The sequence below is a fragment of the Magnolia sinica genome, chromosome 2 (genome assembly GCF_029962835.1).
Source record: "Magnolia sinica isolate HGM2019 chromosome 2, MsV1, whole genome shotgun sequence".
Classification (NCBI taxonomy): domain Eukaryota; kingdom Viridiplantae; phylum Streptophyta; class Magnoliopsida; order Magnoliales; family Magnoliaceae; genus Magnolia; species Magnolia sinica.
In genome coordinates this window covers 100,689,885-100,700,185 of record NC_080574.1, presented here as the reverse complement: position 1 = coordinate 100,700,185, position 10,301 = coordinate 100,689,885, and the positions used below count along the sequence as shown (strand labels likewise).

The 10,301-nt window shown below is 36.8% G+C and overlaps 2 long non-coding RNA genes across 3 annotated transcripts; both read left to right on the top strand.

Annotated features, from left to right (window-relative positions):
- The first annotated feature begins 2,549 nt into the window (after window positions 1-2,549).
- Window positions 2,550-3,996, top strand: LOC131229734 (uncharacterized). The gene is made up of 3 exons (XR_009163566.1): window positions 2,550-3,366; window positions 3,468-3,562; window positions 3,725-3,996. It is a non-coding gene; the product is annotated as an uncharacterized LOC131229734 (long non-coding RNA).
- Window positions 3,997-7,705: 3,709 nt separating this feature from the next.
- Window positions 7,706-10,023, top strand: LOC131229728 (uncharacterized). Of its 2 annotated transcripts, XR_009163563.1 has the most exons (7): window positions 7,706-7,758; window positions 7,864-8,027; window positions 8,262-8,519; window positions 8,645-8,687; window positions 8,768-8,859; window positions 9,109-9,222; window positions 9,876-10,023. It is a non-coding gene; the product is annotated as an uncharacterized LOC131229728 (long non-coding RNA). The 2 variants fall into 2 exon arrangements; XR_009163565.1 differs by lacking the exons at window positions 9,109-9,222; window positions 9,876-10,023 and adding an exon at window positions 8,945-9,102.
- Window positions 10,024-10,301: the final 278 nt, after the last annotated feature.

The following is a 10,301-nucleotide window of genomic DNA, read 5'->3' as shown; positions in this document are numbered from 1 at the left end:
ATGGATTTTATTTTGTTTACATTAAGCTACAGTTCTTGGATTTGGGCAAGTAGTGGTAGATTGTCTACCATCGTGAAGTCGAAATACCTGGCAATTAGAAATTCCTGTGTACCTTCTTCTTCAGCCTTGTATTTGTATTCCAGCGCGCTCCAAATTTCTTTCGTTGATGTGGTCCCCGTGCACAAATTGTACAAATGATCAGAGAGCCCATTGAGGATGTGACCACGACACAACAATTCATCTTCTTGTCGCTTGATTCTAGCAGCAACTTGTTCTGGAGTGTCAGTGTCCTTTGCTTCAGGCAAAGGCTGGAGAGTCGGGTCTAGGATGTAGTAGATCTTCAGAGTGGTCAGCAGGAATTTCAGTTTGTCCTGCCATCTAGTGAAATTTGAACCATCGAATAGGTTCAATCAGATCAGATCCTAGTTCATCAGTTTGACTGATGCAATACTTTCGATGTCCATAGAATCACGCTTTAAGATTATTGGGAATTTACGTTTGGATACACTGAAAATATAAAAAATAAATTAAAAAAATATTTCACTAGGCTGAATCACCTATAAAATACGTTGTCCTTAAAACATGATTCGCCCCCTTATCAACTGCTGATGGGTTACAGGCGAATTGCTTCCAGGATAAGACAAGCCTTCTGGATCCAGTGTGCAGCAGTCACGATAGGTCCACTGTGGAACAATTTTGACGTAGCAGATCTCTTCTGACAGACTAGACGGTGGAGAAGTTCTAAGTATTTTAGAATGGAGCTATAGATTGTATCTGATTTGATGGGAGAGCCGGTGTGTTGAGATGATGAAATCGGACTCAAATGGTCCAGTTTATATAGGCATCAGGTAGTGGACCATTGCTAGACTGCTATCAATGGTTCAGAATGTTTGGATTACGTTTCTGACCGTTGATCATTAACTCCAGCCGTTTCCGATCATCGGATCAAAGGATCTGACTGTTGGATCATCATGGTCTGTCCGTTTTCAGACCGTTTGGCTTTCAAGGCGGAGAGTCATTTTTAGAAACTACTGAACGTTTCGGATTTATGATCCGACCTTTCTTAGTCTTCTATAAAACTCAGACCATTTCACACCCACTGCACACAGGCATAGACCAGACCCAGTGTAAGGTCGCGAGGGAGCGACCACTCTGCGACACGAACACGATGCGCACGTGCAAAGTGCAAAGTGTGCCATTTAGCGCCACTACAGCCACATTGCCCACGCCCTCGCCCGTGCCCATGCCCGTGCTTGAGCCCAAGCCTGAGCCCGAGCACGTGCGCGTGCATGCGTGTGTTTCAGTGCTACGCACTAGAACATGCAACCCGAGCATCACCTCCTCCAAAAACTCCAAGTAAGAATACTCTTCACAAGTCTATATATAAACCACAAAAGTTTTCTTCTCATTTCTGATAGGACAAAGCATACACACCGCACTTTTTAATTCAAAAATTCAAAAAGTGTTTTGGCGGGAAAATTTTGAAAATTTTGAATTTTCATTTTTATTATTTTAAAAACCATTGATATTCAACACAAGATCTCACAAAGGTGATGAACGTAGTGGATTGCTCATCAGATATCATGTTTGACCCTAGTGTTGCTGTAGTCATTTACAGAGTTAAAATTACACTTGTACTACAAAATTACACTTGTACTACATCACGGGAATGTCAAAATTATACTTGCACTGCACCACAGGAATTGATTTCCCATGAGGATCGGAACTAGTCTAACAAAATCTCACTACGGCTTAAAAAGCATGTCGCCTTTGATCAATGGGGCCCATCTTTGTATAATCTTAACACTACAACAAAAATTGGATTAGCCGAGGCTTTATATGGCTAATTTACTGGCGCTAATTAAAATGGGCATCGATTAGCGATCGGGTATATATACCCGTACCCTAGCCCTGTTTTTCTCCCCTCCTGAGTCTCTCCCTCTCACTACCCCCGACACTCTCTCTCTAACTCTCTCTCTCTCTCTCCCTTTAGATGCAATGACAGCCTCAATCCCTAATCTATCGTATTCTACATCCTCAATCTCGTCCCTCTCTCGGCGCCCTATCCTTTTGTCTCTCTCCCTCCCTCCCTCCCTTTCTCCTCCCCGATCCCGTCTCTCTCTCTCTCTCTCTCTCTCTCTCTCTCTCTCTCTCTCTCTCTCTCTCTTCTCCAGCTTTCTTTTTGTTTGAAAAGAAGCAACGCCTTTAGATCTGGCGATCTGTGATCACTACCCCTGAAAACGTCGCTCGATGCCACTGCACCTGAACATGTTTGCTATGTCCGCTACACTCGATCGGTACTCTCTCTCTCTCTCTCTCTGCACCTCATTCCTCTCATGCATCTCCCGATTTCTCCAAATCTCCCAAAACCTTAGAGATTTTAGTTGATTTCTTTAAATCTTCTAAAACCTTATTCACATTCCAACTCTACAACTGTCTGAACAGAAGAGACAAGTCAGGTGGTTTTTTTCCTCTCTCTTTTTATCACTAATGGATTTATTTTTTTACTTCACTGGATTTGGGATTTTACATGCCACTTATTTCTTACATAAAGCATGCTTGTATAGAATTTGAGCTATGAGCATGTCATATGTTTGACGAAATTCCTGAAACAAATGTGTGTAATTTTTATGTTTGTTTTTCTTAATGGTTTGGTAGGTCCTTTTTTTTAATGGTTTGGTAGGTCTTTTTTTAATGGTTTTGTTTTCATGCTTTGTTTATCTGTACTAGTACAGTACAAACATGCATCTCTTTTATTCTCCCATCATGCTGAAAACACTTGCCCCAATGAGGAGAAACAATCAGGCCAGAAACTATAGGGGGCTTAGGCTCTTCAGGACCTGCTACAGGTGAGGAGGCATGGAGCACATCGCTATGCCTACACCATGGACCAGAGCACGATTACACAAGGAGACCACAGACATAAAACTTTAGCTATGAAATCATCAGAATTTCTATTTGGTATATGATTGACAAAGCATGATCATACAGCCAACCCCAAAATGGTGGGATGAGGCTAGGATGATGATGATGGTGATGTAAATAAATAAAGAAAAAGAAATTGAAACAAAGATTAGTGACTAACCAGGGAGTGTTGGTGTGAAAATGGAAAATCTCCAACTGTCCTATTTTGGCAAACAAATGTCTGTGAATCAGAGATTAGGATTGTTCAACCAATCTAATCTTGGGATTGTGACTTAGCAGTAGTGAACTACACAATATACTTGTTTTGGTTAAGTTAAGCTTGTTTTGGTTTTTGCAGGGCATAATTGAAGTGCATAGAAGGATTTTTATTTTTTTTTTCATTCATCAATTGCTTGAAGGTGGTGTAAAATATTCGTTTCTTTGGTGAATGATTTTATGTTGGTCTGCCTTTCAGGAACAACCCACTCCCAGTTTTTTGTATCTTTGATATTAACTTGTCAATGTCATTGTCAATTTAATACAAAATCCATGTTCCCCTGCAGTGTTGATGAGCAGGTAGCCAAGGACATATAACTGCTAGATTCCATTGCTGAGAAGTAACCCCAAATCTTCTCTGAAGAATGCAAGTATTATTGAAGTAAAGAGTTTGATTTTTTTCATCGGAGTTTGAAGATCAGATCATAATGCTGGTTGATTTACTTAATGCCTTTGCCATTTGGATGGATTGAAGATTTTTGGGGTCCTAATGCATTTGGTTTATTTTGACTTTTGTTACTGAAATATTTATTGGATGTTGCAGGTTATTAGCACATGGGATGACCAAAAATGAGTGATGCCCCATTGGTTTGACCTGGAAAATTTATTATAACTAACCTTTTCAAGTAATTGGATGATTCATATGATCCAGTAATATTTGTTGTTTCATGTCTACTTGTTGAGGCAAGGCTTTTAAGATTAAATGGTTGTAGCTTGTTGGGAAGTAATGGGATTTTGGTTGTTAAGCTATTAGCGGCTCTTACTTTTTTAGTTGGAGAGCATTCTGATTACAGTATATCTGCATCCAACATGACTGTTCATTTTCTGAAATCTCAAAAAATGTTTATATTTGATCACTTTGGTCTTTTTTCTTTTTTCTTTAGGTGAAATTGAGCAAGTTTGAGTTGAAGCTTATTGAGTGGTTTGGAGTGTGTTGAAATGCATTAAAGCAATTGAAAATGCTGCTTAGTTCTCCTGTTTAATCATTGTCAACTACATATTGAATTCATCTCATCCATTCATCTTGTTTGTTTGCAGGATACATAGTTTTGCTAATTATGTGGACTTAACAATTTTAAGTAAATGGGTTGGGCTTGGATTGAGCCCTAGTCAACTTGTTCTACCCCTATAAGTTATCAATGGGTTGAGTTGGATTGAGCCCAGCTGATCTAATGGTGGCTTATATCTCTGCAGTTTCTTCAATTTACGTGTTCTTGCCTTGAATTGAAATCTCATGTCACTAAAATTTGCTTGATTCTGTGGAAATCTTTAGGAACCCTGAAGAGATCCCATGGGGTACGACTAGTGCTGAGTATGTTGCAGAAAGGAGGTCCATAGCAAATAATGATGAGGGATTGCTATGTGTGCAGAAGACCATGTTATGAATGAGCCGTTCTAAATCCTATTTTCCCAGATAGTTCTTCAAACTTTTTATTCCACTTGCTAATGTTCCTTGATACAAATCATGCAATCCCTGTATTTCTATATGGAGCAGCAAATGAGCAAGCAAGGACCCTTGATTCAACCAATAGAATTGCTAGACAGATGAGTATGTATGCATTCTCCTTGTCACTGGTGGAGTATCATCCAAATGCTCCTTTTGGTTATGGCTTGTGTTTTTTAAACTTAGCAATGGATGGATTCACAAATGCAACTCAAGATTCCATAACTGCAAGGTTTGTCAGTTCATGAGTTGACTGTTTCTCCTCTTGTTGGTGAACTTGTGCTTTCTGAAAATATTATCTTTCTGAAACAGAACATTATTTACTTTGATCTTGCATCTAACTTCAAAATTTCTTTCTCCTTTTCTTGTTACTATCAGAATTTTCTATTCATACTTATCAAAGGAAAATAAAAATATTTTTTCAGAGATGATGAAGCTCTTTAATGTTTTATACCATTTCTAAATGGCACATGACGCATAACATTACTATCAGAATTTGTTTTTATTCCTGAACTTCATCTTGCAGTTTTTGGAATGGGTTGATGAAGTAGCAAATGGATGACAAAAAACATCACTGTGGGGCCTTGGTAGGTTTCCACCATTGACATCATTATCCCCACTGTTTCTACATTGTGGTCTACTTGAGCTGGATATGCTTTAATTTTGGGTCCGTCATTATCCCCATTGTGGGGCCTTGGTAGGTTTCCACCATGGGCATCCAAGATTTTCTGTTTCTTTGCTTTACCTCTGTCTCCCTTTTCATTTTTTCTATTTTCAATGGCAAGAGCTGCAAATGCATAAGATACTTAGAATGGTAATGTATATCTTCCTTTTCTCTCTCTTCCCATCTGAGCCCATCCACCTGAAAAAGGTGAAAGAGCTTCCACCAAATCTCTTGTGCAAAGGGGTAGTGAATCAACAAATGATCTCCTGTTTCTGCATCCCGATGGCACATGATGAACCCATTCAAAATGATCAGCCTCCTTTTCCTTAAGTTTGCTTGGTAAAAAGATTTATATAGACAAAATACCTTGTAGGCAGATCTACAACAAAATTCACATATGTATATTCTACCCTCAACCATTCTCTCAAACTGGAGTGTCACTGAAGATGACTAAGTTTCTTTTGTCTAGATTTTTTTTTCTTCTTTTCTTTGGAAAAAATCTGTGATCTGATTGAAAGATTAAATGTCAACTTTTTGTTTTCACAGATTTCTAAATAGATTTTCTACATTATTAACTTGGAACTGGAAAAGTGGAGTTTATTTCTCACTTTGAAAAATTAAAAAGATATAAAAGCATATTTGAAGATCAAAAATTTCAATTCTTCAAGTAATAATTAAAAAAAAAATGAAAGAAAGAAAGAAAAATGAAAAATAAAAAATTGAACATCTCAATGAGCCTTGATGAACAAAAAAGGTTAAGAGAGAAAAAAGAAACCCTTCGTAGTTTACACAAATATATAATTAATTCCCAATACATGAGCGCTTTCTCAATGGTGACATGGAATTTTGAAACTCACCATCTTACTCCATTGCTGCCCTCAAATGACCTTACCCAGTTTATAACCTTTTCCTCCTTTTCATTCTCCCATGCATTGAGGTCTTTTGCAATGCTATCAAGAACAGGACCTTAATAGTAACTCATTATTGTTTCTTTTCATTATTCACCACCACCACCACCATCATGGCCTTTCTCTAGCTATTCATGGTTGACTACATGATTTGATTGGGAAATATTTGATAATCAGCTGCCAGTTGACATAAACTCTCTTCCTTTACCTTCGCTTGGGACCAACTGGCATGTTGTTATCCAGCAAAGTTCTGGATAATGTTCACCCCTGTTAGGTTTTAAAAAAAGCTAATGCTCACTTTCGTTATGATTCATTAATGTTTCTTTCCATTAATCACCATCATCACTATCATCACAGCCTTTCTGAGCTATTCAGGGTTGGCATCATGGTTTGCTTGGGAAATTTTTGATGACCAGCTGCCCACCTGATATCAGCCCTCCTTTACCTTGGCTTGGTACCAGCTGGCATGTTGCTACTGGGTGAAATTCTGGATTATGTTTACTTTTGTTACATTACAAACATGAACCGTGTAAAGTAAGGAAAAAAATAAAAGAAAATACATCTATAGCCTTTTAGATACCTTTTTTTTTTTTTTTTGGTTTCTATTTTTCCTACTTGTTGAAAGAAATATTTAAATCATGAATAAGAAAAGGAAAATTAATTTATCAATAAGAAAGAAATATTAAATTTTTTTCTAGTTGCTAATTAGATAAATTTTACTTGATATGTCCAAATAAGTTGATCAGATCTAAGCATATTTCGCTTTTAAAAATATTTTAAAAAAAAAAGAAAAAGAAAAAAGCAAGCATATTATTATTTGGTATCTCTCTTCACAAGTTTCAGGTTGATCTTTGTATCTATGATTTTTCCTATTCATGCTATTTTTGCTATTTATAGTAGTGGCTACTAATCGTTTGGTGGCTTTATTAATTTTTGTTTTGTTCTTTATTCTGCAACAAATGCAGAGCTGTATTGCAAAATTGGTTTCTTTAATAAATTTCTCCTGTTGAAAAATTGGAATTCTTGTTTTTATTTTTTCTTTCTTGCAATGTGTATCTGCTGATGAAGATAACTAGGTTGGGTAACTATAAAAACTGATAAATATATTTTTTATTTGGGGTTCTTGTAGTATTTTTTTTTCCTTTCCTCTGATTGTTTGTTATGATTCCTCTGAGTACCTATTTTCTGCTGACACTTGCTAGCTGAGGAGCACCTTCTTAAGATCCTAGCTAGTCATCCATCAGTCAGGTCCCATCATGAACATTCTGTGGTTCCAATGCAGGTGCCAATGCTTGGGTATTGTGTCATTTTGAATGAAATTCTCACCAAATGCTTTAGTTACTCAGTTCTATCATGACTAAAATTCAGTCTCATGCATCAATCAAAATGAACTATTCCTGGGATCTAAATGTATTTTTCAGTCTCTCTATCTACAACTAAAAATCAGGCTAATTAAAATGTAATGTTTTTTTCATGATTGATTGGTAAAAGTTTTGTGAGTAGGTGCTTGCCTGACATCAATCTTGATATAATCTTTGGACCATGTGGTGCATTATTACAGGGTTGAATAAAATATCTAAATACCAGGCATCTTTTTTCAACTAGATCACCTTTTTTTAGAAAATAGCTATGGTGTTGTTGCTTATATCTTAGTTATCATCTCTCAGAAAATACATTTAGCAAAACCTAACCGGTCACATGCTGGGCACTACCAAAGATAATGTATTCCATAGAAACCAACGAATGGATAATCCTTGCAAATGATTGGAAGACTCCTTCAGGGCGGCAATAATCCAAACAATCTGTTGCTTGCAGGGTTCAACCCTATCAGGTACCAGGCCTAAGATTTCAAGCCTAGGCATTGTCCTCAGGCCATGGCAAAAACTATAGAATTTTGGTTTTCTAATTGTTTTTCTGCAAATCAGTTAGTGATTTTTTCCATATTTTGTAACTCTTTCTACAAAAAATCAGTAGAGTGATTTGGGTGATCTCTTGTTTTGATTGCAAACAGTTTTGCACTACAACATGTGGTTAGATGTAATCTTTTAATTATTTATCAATACAGATGCACATTCAGTTATGTTGCCCACATATCTATGCTTGGCCCTGGGGGGGTAACAATGGTGGTTGCACCGATGAGAACACAAGCTGTGAGAGGTGGGCCGCTCTCGGAGAGTGTATGAAAAACCCAGAGTATATGGTGGGATCTGCAGAGGTTCTAGTGCTTGTAGGAGGATCTACAAGGTGTGTTAGCTGACTATTTTGATCATGTTAGCGGTTGTCATAATCTCACTGGGGTTGCTACTAGTGGTGATCTCTTCTGGTGAGTCTGGTTATTTAAGCACCTAGGATGTTCTTCTTTATTTCTAGTCTTCTATCATTACTGACTTTTTCCTTATTTCACTTTCCATTATAACTAACAGTTCTTCCTTATTTTTGCACTGCCAGTGGGTACGCTTTTTGGAAGATGGGTCTGTGAATTACATAGTTGGTAATGGATCTTATTTCTAGTCTTCTATCATTGCTGACTTTTCCTGAATATCCAGTTTATAAAAATATTTCTGGCAACAGGAGCGAAGCAACCTGACTATCTAGTTACTACTGCTGATGTTGATTCATACCTTGCCATTGAAGTACAGCCCCTTGATGACAGGAACAGGAAGGTATTTCACTTGCATACGTTTAGTGGATAAAACTCCCTCCCCAGTGATTTTTTATTCTCATTTTCAAAATGTTTCTTGTGGTTAGCTATTTAATTTACATTTGGAACTTCAAACATTGTTACAATGAGGCAAATGCATTTTAGTGGCTGACCACAAGGGTATTTTGATGCAAACATCAATTGGGCCCCCAGTACCACCACTCCTGGAAGAATAAGTCATGTATCCTAGCCATTTTGTTTTGTTTTGCAGGTCCAGTGGAGCTTGCTGTGTGTAAGATGATGAGCACTGAAGAATGAGGAAATGAAAATCTGGAAGAGGCTTTACCTTTAAGCAGTGAAATGAAAAACTTGCCTTCACATCTTGGTATGCCAACATCCATACAACCTTGTTCTTAATAAGAAGAAATGGTTGGTCAGATAAATTGATGAAATTAGAAAGTGTCTGAATTTTCTTTTGATCTCTTTCATATTAATTTTTTCATGTTTACATTCATTTGGAGTTTATTAGTTCAATTCAACCACCTGGAAAATCAACATGCTTTCTTTCATCATTGCTCTATCAGATTCTGGCAAGGATGAGTACCACCCATTCATTGCTTTTGAAAATCAAAATATGGCAGAAAGCAGGTATTTTTTTTTTGGGTTAGCTTGTTAGTACAACATCCACTCTGTCTATCAGTGTTGTCAGATCACTTCTGTTTTCTTACTGTGTATGTTGAGATTACAGAAAATATATTGTTCTAAACATTTGAACTCTTTTAACATGTCGATAGTTTGATTCTGCTTACATATCAGACTAGATTGCTTAGGGTATTCCAACAATGAATTTACTGTTGGATTCTGCAGTTTTACATTTACTGACGATTACTTGGGGTATTCCATGTACAATTTTTAAGATTCTATCCAAAGATGCTAGTTGAGGATCCAAGCTACTATTGTTGGATATATTATGTTATGAATTATGATGCCCCATTGAACACAACTTCTTTTTGATTATTTTTTTTTACTTGTGCGCAGGATTTTAATCAATTGTGCCTAAATTTAGGCCTACAAACTAGCACTTCAGCCTTTTGACGCTACTCGCGCTGAGAGTATCATATAGAGGATTCTTTTTTTAAATTATTTAAGACCATTTTCAATTTATTGTAATAAATATTACATACATTTTTTTTATTATGAAGTAATATAGATTTTGTTTAATATTTAGTTTAAACTGTATTGTAACATTTTTTATGTTTCAAATATTTTTAAAAAATATAGGTTTTAATTGAATTATATATATATAAATAAAATTTATTGGCCTACGCTGGGCCGACGAAAATCTGTTGAAGGACTTTTAGCGGCGCTTGTACAGATCTTTGTCGGCGCTTTTCCGTATCTAAAAATGACTTGGAAGTCACCTTATAGCGGCGCTTAAATGGACTTCTAGCGGCGCTTTTCTCA